This window comes from Capsicum annuum, chromosome 12, assembly GCF_002878395.1.
Source record: "Capsicum annuum cultivar UCD-10X-F1 chromosome 12, UCD10Xv1.1, whole genome shotgun sequence".
Classification (NCBI taxonomy): Eukaryota; Viridiplantae; Streptophyta; class Magnoliopsida; order Solanales; family Solanaceae; genus Capsicum; species Capsicum annuum.
In genome coordinates this window covers 4,980,432-4,992,115 of record NC_061122.1, presented here as the reverse complement: position 1 = coordinate 4,992,115, position 11,684 = coordinate 4,980,432, and positions in this window count along the sequence as shown.

Sequence of the window (11,684 nt, the reverse complement as noted above, 5' to 3'; positions counted from 1 at the left end):
CACTCGTTTAATTTTACTTAATTGATGTTGACTTGGCGTGATACTTTCTTTGTGAAAATATTTGAAATTAATCTTACTAATCGTATTTTGAAAATTTTAATTTGATCTCTAATGAGAGGAGTTGTTTTAGTAACAAGGAAGACACAACAGCTTCCTTAAAATAAAAATACTTACTGCATTTTAATTTATTTATTTTACTGATTTTAATTTATTTATTTTACTGATTCTGTTAATTGTTCTTTCATCTATGTTAACTTGACGCTTTCTTTGACAAAATATTTATTAGGATTTAGGAGTTTATAGTTAGTCGTAACAAGGAAGAACAGTATCATCCTTAAATAAAAATGTTTGTTTTAATTTATTTGACTTAGTTTCTTTGTATGCTAACTTGGATTATTTTTTTAAAAAAAAATATTAGGAGTTTGTTTATTAATTGATTTTATTAATTATATTTTAAAAATCTTTGACTACTAATACTTTATAGTAGTTAGTAACAAGGAAGAGCAGCGCCATAGTTAAATAAAAATATTGAGTTAATTTTAATTAATTTGTCTTATTTTCTCCGTTTTAATCTACTTTGATTATGTTAACTTGACGCTTTTTCATGACAAAACATTATTAGGAGTTTCCTATTTTACTTGGCTGATGTTGATAATAACTTCGAAAAAACACTTACTAGGAATTTAATATATATTAAACTAATCTTATTGATTATATTTTGAAAATCTTGACTATCAAGATTTTATGTAATTATAATGATTAGTATTTAAAGAAAAAATAAAATTTTCTCTTGATTTTATAAATTTGATAAATAAAATTAAAATTAACTATTTTAGTAAGGAGGTCAAATAAAATAAAATATATTTTTTTGGCAATTCTTTAATTCTAACTTTAAAAAAGAGCAGTCCGGTGAATTAAAGCTACCGCTATGCGTGGTGTTCGGGGAAAGACTCCACCACAAGGATATATTATATGCAGTCTTATGACTTATCTTGTATTTATGCCAGAGGTTGTTACCAAGGCTTGAATATATTCTAACTTTTTATACAATATATTTAAAATCATAAAATTAAAAATATTTTAATACATTTTACTAATATGTAATTTAGTATACAAATTAAAATGAATGAATAAAGTATACAAATATCAATTCCCCATGAGATATTGTCTGTACTCTCAACATGGCAAATCCGATATTCTGCTCTCTTTTTTCATCTCTCAATTTTACAGTGAATTTAAGACAAAGTGTCAAATGGGTAAGTTGATCTGAATTTAGGTAATTTATGATAGATTGATGTAAGAAATGAGTGAGTCAACATTCAATAGTTACTTAGATTGAAATATAAACAAAAAAAAACATGTTATAATTCAATCTATTTAATTTTTAGGGAGTTTTAATTATTTTATTTGTCTTTTTTATAACTTTTGATATTTAATATAAGAGAAAATGCACTATTTTCATGTTGAACTATAAATGAAATTGCTGAGACACACTCCAATTTAAAAGGGGTTCTATTAACCCTGGACTAATTAAAACTGTATTTTTGACAACCTTAAGGCCTACATGGCACACTGAGTGAATGAACATACTGAAGGTCCACGTAGGCAATTAAGGTTATCAAAAATATGATATTAATTATTCCGGGGGGGGGATAGGACCCCCTTTATAAAATTATATTTTTTTCGTATTATATATCTGCCTAATTTTTATAGACTAAAATGAGATGAACTAATAAATGAATGGATCACTAATCCATACAAAGTAAAATAGATTGCAAAGGTCATATCTTTTATCGATTAATTTTTATTTATCTTTAGACTTAGAGATGAATTTAAAATTTATAAATTCTTATAAATATTTAGTAGATTTAAACAAAAAGCTGTTAAATTTAGGTGAATTCATAATCAGACATGCTATTAAATTAAAATGAAAGTTATAAATTAAGGTGATCTCATGTGTATAGAAATAACTATGGTGTGCATCATAATAATGATTTCTGTTCACCATAATTTTGTCTATACACATTAGATCACCTTAATTTATAACTTAATCATGTACATATATTATATATTTATTAGATTAATATAAACATAATTTGGCCGTTTGTGAATTTTAAATTATATACATTAAGTTTAAATGATTATTTACATGTGTGATGTGTCAGTGTAGTTTAACTGTAGAGACAATGTATTAAAACCCCGTGAACTTGTTTTCATAACTTACTTTGACATTTAAACTTAACTTCCGTTTATTTACTTCTCCTAAAATCTTTAAAGTGAATTAATTTTCCCCTTTATACTGATGTGTCATTTAATTTTTTTTTCTTTTTTTCTTTTTAAAATGCCACGTCAGCATAAGGAGGGAATTAATTCACTTTAAAAATGTCAAGGGGTAAATAAATATAAGTTTAATTTAAATGTTAAAGTAAATTGTGGAGACAAGTTCAGGAGGTTTTGATACATTATCTCTTAACTTTATTATCAAAGACAAATGAAGTACTTAAGTTACAAATTTATTCTCAGCTTCGCTAACTTTGGCTTTATTATATAAGTTAAAAATTCAATAATAATTTTTTGAATCCAACAAAACTACCTTTTTTCACTTGTTAATAATTTGTCTGCCATTGGATCAATCGAAAAAAAAATATTTATCTATCTCTTGTTATAGTGGATGATTTTTGTCCTCTGCAAAAAGTATTTTACTAATATAATTTTATATTATGCGTATTAAATAGTTTTTTCTCTATTGTATTAAGTTGATTATTCACTATGATAGGTAATTTTTCATGTCAAATTTTATGTATTGAAAAGTATGCATTTGGTCCAATTGGACAATCTTTAGACATTTTTGAAGCTTGCCTAACATGATTTATATTGACAAACATATACATATAATAAGTTATATACTTTATAATATTATATTTATCTACGCAAATAATGGAGAATATATGAATTAAAGTTTTGAAATATTATTTGCGAGGGGTAGAATAAAATTCATTAATTCTTATACATGCTTTTAATAATAGTCTTTTATGTCATTACGTGTTTTTATTTCCACTATAAAAAAAATATATGAGACCACGTTATTTATTATATTATGGAGAGTAGACGAGGGCGCAATATAATATAGCTTATATGTGTTCACTTAAAATTTTAAATTTATCTTAAGTATATATTTAATTTCATTTTTAATGTATTTTTTTTTTTCGAAATGAAGTGCATTGCCGTCTGGCAGGGACGAAGCTAGGTATTGTCAAGAGGATTAATTAAATTCTTTACATCCGCGATAAATTATAAAGTAGAAATAGGATAACAACGATTTTTTTTTATTACATATATACATGTGAATCAAATTGCGCAAAAAATATATAGTTTAATGAAAAATGAGTTCTAAAATTATGTAAATTCTTATCCAACTTTTAAGTGTGATCTTTTAGAACCACCAGAGTTGGCATAGTGGTTCAGCGCTATGTCCCTTAAGCAAGAGGTCGGGGGTTCGATCCCCGCCTCTGACGAATGGAGCGAACTCTGTGGCCAATTCCCTACCGCAAAATGCGCTGACCGAAAAACGGAAGATTAGTCTCACGGCTGCCGGCTGTGGAGATACCTTGGGAAACCAAAACAAAAGTGTGATCTTTTAGATTTTTTGATTAAATATTCCTTGTATGGATTTCTGGCTCCACCATTTTAAAGTTGAAGATAATATGCATGTATTATAACAAGATAATATGGATATTTTATGTGTGCTCTTTTAGATTTTTTAATTAAAATATTCTTTATATTGATCTCTGGCTTCACCATTTTATTGTTGAAGATAGTAAGCATGTATTATAATAAGGTAATATGAATAATTTATGTGTGATATTTTAGATTTTTAAATAAAATATTCGTTATTGTTGAAGATAGTATGCATGTATTATAATAAGGTAGTATGGAGGTTTCCTATCCGGTGTCTGGTATCCGCATTGGAGCTCGACTAATCTGAATTCGCACCGGGTAGGACCCCACTCGGGGGTAGCGCTCCCAGCAGAGTTTTCTCAAAAAAAAAAAAAAAAAAAAGATAGTATGGAGGTAGGTTTATAAATGAGCTACTTATTTTGGTCTCTTTTTATATATATTTTTATTGATTTGCGGACTTTATAAATAATTACTTTATCATGAAATATCAGTAAAGAGTACGACGAAATTAATAGGTAATGAGTGTTATTTTTAAAAAAATAAATATCAGAACCCTAATATAAATATCGAGCATTTTGTGAGGAATTAATAAATAAAAAAGACTTTGGCTTATAGCTCATATGATAAGATGATGCAAATTTGTCAAAGTGTAAAGGAATCATCCAATTTTCCATTCCACTTTGCAATTTGATGCCATATTTATAACCTTTGTAGATCTTGAGTTGACCCCCCCAAAAAAAGAACAATGAAAAATGAAAACTCAACCAACATGGTTGTGTGCAATGTCGCGACTGATCTATTCTTAATTTGAAATTTTGAATTTGATATTTGAATATAAAAAAAAAAATCTATTAAAAGAGTCATCCATTGTAATGAGCAATTTAGATTAGTCGAAATTCTAATGTTAATATCGAACACGAAGAGAAAACCAAAAAAAAAATAAAAAATTGAAGGAGTATTGGATCCTTATCCATTATTGAAAATTCTTTTAATGTGTTCTGTACTTTATTTAACGTGATTGATGATAGACAAGATTGCTTGATTATTTTACTCCTTTGAATTTTTTTTATTTGATTCCTCTATTTTCCTTGAAATTAATTAATAGGAATTACATCATCAAGGATTATCCACACGCACAAAGTTTGGTAAAAGACCATTTCAATTTTATTTTTTTAAAAATATTCTAATAGCTTGTTTGGTCAAATTTTTAAAATTAATTTATTTTTGAAGTGCTTTTTTTAAAAGTGTTTTTCAAAAAAAAAAAAAAAAAATTGGTAAGAAGCAAGTTTGTATTTGATCAATAAATTTAAAAGCATTTTTGAGCAATAAATAATATTTGGCCAAACTTTTAAAAGTACTTTAAAGTATACTTTTTGAAAAGTACTTTTTAAAAAAACGTTTATAGGAAAAAAAATATTATTTTAGTTTATGAAAAATTATTTTTGTTAAGCATTTATTTTCTTTTAAAAGCTTAGTCAAACAACACAAAATTTTAAAATAAGCATTTAAAAAAAAAAAAAAGATAAACACTTTTAGGGAAAAATAAGCTTAGCCAAACAAGCTATAAAGCAAGTTTTCAAATCACCAAAAATATTTTCAAAGTATTAAAATGAAGAAATACTCGATTAATATAAAATGTTCATTATTTATCAAAAAATCGTTCAAAGTTATAAATTGATCTATTTTTATTTGTCATTAATATTCACAAAATTAATGCACAACTTTCTCAATATTTTTGCCAACTCGATTTCAATTCTTAATAAGCTTGTTATCGCATTAGTAAGAAAGTCCAATTACATAATGAGGGAGGATTAGAGTTCTACTAATTATTGCATTTATATCACAATGAAATTTTAGCTTTTTAGCCGTCTTAATTAATTGTGTAATAATTATAAGCCACGAGTTCGCGTAAAAATAGTCACTATTATATTAAAAAAAAAAATAGTTTGTTTATGTGACACCCTTTGGGATGCAAGAATTTTTTTATTTGTTTTTCCTACTTATGAGAAGTTTCGAAAGCTAAATATTTTTCCACTTGAAGAGGAAAAAAAAATTAAGCTAATAATTAAATATGTTAAATGACATAAGACAATCGTGAAATAAATAATGATACTTTTCCCTTTGCAGCATATATTTAATGTATCTAATATGTATACTAAGAATTTTTCAATTCAAGAATTGGTTCTTACTTCTTTAGGATAATAACACTTTTCATCCCCTAATTATTGATAAAAATAAATTTAGTAGACGTTTGGCAATAGAAATTTTTTTATTTTTTTCGAAAATTTATTTTATTTTAGTGAAAAAAGTAAAATCACGCTCCGCTTGGTCATAAATTTTTCAACTCCAACTCCGAAAAATTATTTGGAAACTCATACTTCTCTCATAAAATTCAAAAAAAAACTTTAATTTAGTAGGCGTCTAGCCATGAAAACTAAATATTTTTGAAGTTGGAGGTGGAGTTGTATTTGACCATGTCTTTTTTGAAAGATTTTCTTAGACTTTTGAAAAATCTTTTTTAAATATGATTTTATGCCCCCAACTTTTATAAACTATCAAAATCACTCAATTACTAACTAATTTAAATACTAACATATAACCAAATGTGATTCTTATATATATACACTTTCATTTGTCGAACCAAGTTTGCATTAACGAAGAAAATAGCACTCGGGAACAAATGTAAAAATGATTGACAAAAATATAATTTAATTCTCAACACTTCATTCTAAAAAAATTTAGCCCAAAAATAATTTTGAGGGGTTATTTGTGTAATAATAATAATTTTTTTCTTGGTGGTTGATTGTAGTTATAAGAGGGGTTTGTGTAAAAATTTAAAGATTGGGGTTATATGTAATAATAGTGAAAGTTAAAATTGGAAATGGAAATTTCACTTTTCGGAATCCAACTCCGAAATATTTTTCGAATTTTCATGGCCAAACACCACAATTTAATAAAGTGGAAAAAATTTTCAAAAAAGGAAAAAAGGGAAAAAAATTTATGGCTAAACACAACTCCAACTCCAACTACAGAAAAAAAGTAATTTTCATCACCAAATAGGACCTATAACATGCGATAATTGAATAGTTTATATATATAATTCAATAGATTTATGGAATTCATGAACAAAGAGACTAAAAGTATATATTTCAAAAAATCAAGGTTAAATATGCTTAATCATACATGCAAGGTTAAATATGCTTAATCATACATGCATGTAGAGGCGGAGCAAGAAGTTCAAGTAAGGGGTTCAATATTCAAAGAAAATTAAGTCGAAGGGGGTTCAACACCTGCTATAACCACATAAAAAATAATTTTTATCATATATAAATAGTATATTTTTCCGTCGAAGGGGATTCGGATGATCCCCTAAAGAGGGCAGGCTCCGCCTCTGCATGCATGCATCACAAAATCAAATTAAAAGTTTTATATAGCAGTCCAGTCGATTGATGGTATTGTTTGCTTTAACATAAATTTAAAGATTTTTTTTTAATATATCCAACATCTTTCTTGTATTTTATCGATGTGAAATTCATCGGGGATTGATTCTATTCCACACATTTTGTAGCAAATATATTCTTGTGTAAGTAATAGTACATAACAAATTGTTAATTACTTAATTAATTTATTAAGCTTCACAAGTAGTAATATTATTTTTCATTAGTTAATTGATTGATGATTGAATGCACAAAAAAGATATCCATAAACTTACACAAAGCAAATAACCTTTACCTAATTAGATTATTATAAACCATTAATTATAAGTGAATCTACCTTCAACAAGTGGACTAGAAAATCTTAATTATGATAATTTGTGAGTCTAATTTATTGGAGAAAATTCATTTCTTTAGGTAGAAAAAAATCGAGTTAATAAAATCATTATTTAAGAATGTGGTAGAATGAATATGATTTTATTTTAATTGTAAATCAGATATCTTAATTTTGGATCTATTTTCAATTAGAAAAAAAACCGTTAGTGAGCATTTTTCTCTTTAATGAAATTAACTTACACAAAGCAATTCTCAACTAGTCAAGTTGATAAATTTACGAAGCAATCTACAAAAAATAGAGTAAGAAAATTGAACAATAAACCAAACTTATTGGAGAAAATTCGTTATTTTAGGGTGCAAAAGTCTAAGCTAACAAAATCATTTAGAGATGTGATGGAATGAATGATAAGATTCTAATCAGAAGTCTCGAATCTTACTCCATTTTTTTTATATAAAAAAAAATCTTGGTACTTCGCTTTGGTAAATCCTACATAAAGATGATCTAGACTAATCTAGTTAATTAATTATAAAATTAGCTACAATAAATAGACTAGGGGAAATTATAGGGGGTAGACTAACCAAATTTATTGAAAAAGTATATTTCCTATAGAAAATAACGAGGATGCAATGTGATAATGAGATCTCTTCTTTCATAATCATATATTTCGAGTTTGAATTTATTTTCATTAATGAGCATCCCTTTAGTGAAAACCTTACACAAATTAGATCTCGATTATTCAAGTTAAATTTCGAAATCTTATAGTTGTCCATGAAAAATTAAATCTAACAAGCATTTAATAAATTAAGATTTTGTTCTTCAATGATTTTTTATTAAAGAAGCATACAAAATATAATGTTAATTCCACTTGTCCATCTTCAAAAGTAGAGAAAATGAACCCCCACCAAATTAGAATTTTCTTCACTATAATTTTTCCTCAAAATGGATAAATCATTTGCATTTTATTACTACTATCTTTTATAGTTAGATCTATCGAAAATAATTTTTACCTCACAGAATTAGAAATATAAACCTCATGTATCCTACACTTTTCAGATTTCACTGATAGATTTACATTGAATATTGTTATTTTATTACTTAAAAAAGTATGTTGTGTTGACTGATTTTTATAGTAATTCATTTCCCTTTTTCTTTTTAATTCTGAAAAAAGATTTTTTGAGCCAAGAATCTAAGCTCGTTTGGTACAAGAGATAAGGGATAATTAATTTCGAAATTAATTTTAGGAGGGGCTTATCTCATATTTGGTTGAAATAAAATGCATGAAATACTTCATCCAAGATTATATCATTATTTTTATACCATAACTAATTTTGAGATAATTAATTTTGAAATAACTTGGTTCCAACCAAAGGATCCTGAAGTGTATCCACCCTCTTCATATTCTACTTATGAAATTATATTTGATATATTATTATTGTTATTGTCGTGTGAATTAAATCTTACACATTTTTGAATGATTTAGAGAGGTTAGTTGGCATCACTTAATTAGTTGAGCTTTTTGGCAAGAAATGGACTTTGGGCCTAACTCAACCTCAAAAGCTAGCTTGAAAGGTGAGGATTATTCAACTCCATATAAGCAAACTATTAGTCCATTTTCCAACCAATGTGGAACTTTTACCCACTCTAATAGCCCCCCTCATGCCCAGGCCCAACTGGCACTGGCGCGTGAATCGGGATACCAAAACGGGAATGGACCTGACTCTGATACCATGTCAAGAAATGGACCTTGGGCCTAACTCAACCTCAAAAGCTAGCTCGAAAAGTGAGGATTACTCAACTGTCAACTCCATATAAGCAAACTACCAGTCCATTTTCTAACCAATGTGGAACTTTTACCCACTCTAACACTTTTTTATTTGAATAAGAAGATAATTAAGATGTATTTGGCTCACTAGTTATAGATTCAGCAGAGTCAAATAGTTTTACTCTCACCCAACATATTTTTTCTGTCTCAAAATAGTAGTAATATATATGCTAAAAATATTTGTTTTAAAATAGTGTCAGTTTAAAAGATCAAGAAAATATTGATTATTCTTTTTCAAGTTTATCATTAACATTAATTATTCTAAATTAAAATTAAGAGGCATAGTTTTCATTTATTTATTATATATAAGAGTGAATAATTAATTTTTGTAGTCCTCGTAAGGCTATTTTAGTAATTTCAATTAATTTGTTAATGTACTGAAATTATGGCATGTAACTAATAAAGATAAAACTACTTTATTTCTTTGTTTCGCAAATGGGACTTTAAATATGAGAAATCAGTATTTAGTTTTTTCTTGAATTTTTAGTTCTTTAACTAATATATTTTAAAAATAAATAAATAGAAAATATGGAGGAAATTACAAAGTGGGAAATGAAACCTTCACCAATAAGGTGAGAGTTTAGGCTGATAATCGACTGAATCATTTAGATTCCGCTGTTGTTTAACTAATCAATAAATCTTTTAACTAATTGTATAAGACTATATTTATTTTTGATGAACTAAGTATGGTTCTTAATGTTTCCTAATTACTTTTTATGAATTGAATAAAATTCTTTTTATGGACAATTTTATCTTGCTTTTGGAATTATCAATAAAATATTTGAAATATTGAAAGTTGAAATTATAGATAAAGTTAAAAATAAAGGTAGTGGTATCAATTAAGATCAGATTATTTTTAAAATATCTTTTTAGATTAATATAGAATTAATATTCTTAGGCATAAACTAAATACAAAGAACTAATAGATTCTCCAGGTTCATTGTGATGAATTCAGATTTTTTTCCTTAATTTAAAGTAAAATTAAGCTTAAATTATCACATTAATTAACTTAAATTCTCGCCACGTGGAATTGTAACTAAAATTGAGACTTAATAAATATTTGAAGAAATATATTTCTATTTATAGGTACGAAATATATGTTCATAAACTCATAAAAATATTAATATTTTTTAATTTATGATCTTTACACGCCACGTGGAATTATGACTAAAATTGAGACTTGATAAATATTTGAAGAAATATATTTCTATTTATAGGTACAAAATATATGTTCATAAACTCATAAAAATATTAATATTTTTCAATTTATGATCTTTGCAAGTTGTAATTATTTTATATATTTAATTATATTGTTATATAAAATATTAAATTATTTGCGTTTGGGTCCGAACTTAGCACGAGCCTTATAAAACTAATACATATATAGATAAAAATTAATGAATTAATAAGAACTATATTAGTCAAATCACACTATTAATTAATTTTTGCCTAAGAGTTGTGCAAAAATCTAAACTTATAAACTATTTCGAGACGGATGGAGTATGTATATATTAAATGTGTATAAATATTAACTTTCATTATCTAGCAATTTATTTTATTATTCGGTTCGATGACATCCGGTGTATACACATTTGTAGTTATTTTATTATTTTTGGTCCACAAGAAAATAATATCTACATAAACCAGCAAAAAATAATTAAAATAATTACATATTACTTTCAGAGCAAAAAAGTACGATTTTCAAACGTGTTTTTTAATTGCATGTGTATAATTTTTTCAGATAACTATTTTACTTATTAACAATAAATATAAAATATCTGCTTTTTCTAAATTTTTAAATATTTGTGGAGAAAATATTGAGATAACACAGACTAAAGATTAGGGGTGGGCATAAAATACCAAAAATCAAATTATTGAACCGAACCGAAAAATTTGGTAATTGGTATTCGGTAATTTGGTATTTGGGATGGTATTTGGGAGTAAAATTTTAAAATTACGGTATTTGAGTTCGGAATTGGTAAAAAATATTACTACCGTTTGGTATTTGGTATTTCCCGAAATTCCAATTATAGTTACGTGACCCATAGGCCACATACCTAGTCCACACTCCAAAGATCACATACTTGTGTGAATATTGCTCAAGCAAACTTTGAATTGTTAAACATAGTCATAAAGTAAACTATTAACTTTACATAGCAGACTTCCTTGCAACCAATATATGATAACTTTTGAAGAAAATATCACGCTAAGACTGAAAATCGGGGATTGGAAGGGAACAACAAAAAAGAAGTCTTCATGATATGATACATAACACCATTGTTGGCTGTACTTGCCCAACTCTAATGTTCCTAACGTAGGTCGGAATATGGATTTAAGCAAGGAAACTTGATCAAACTTTCTTAATCCTTGTGTTTACATGTCAACAGCGGATAGAAGCAAAACTCAACATTTG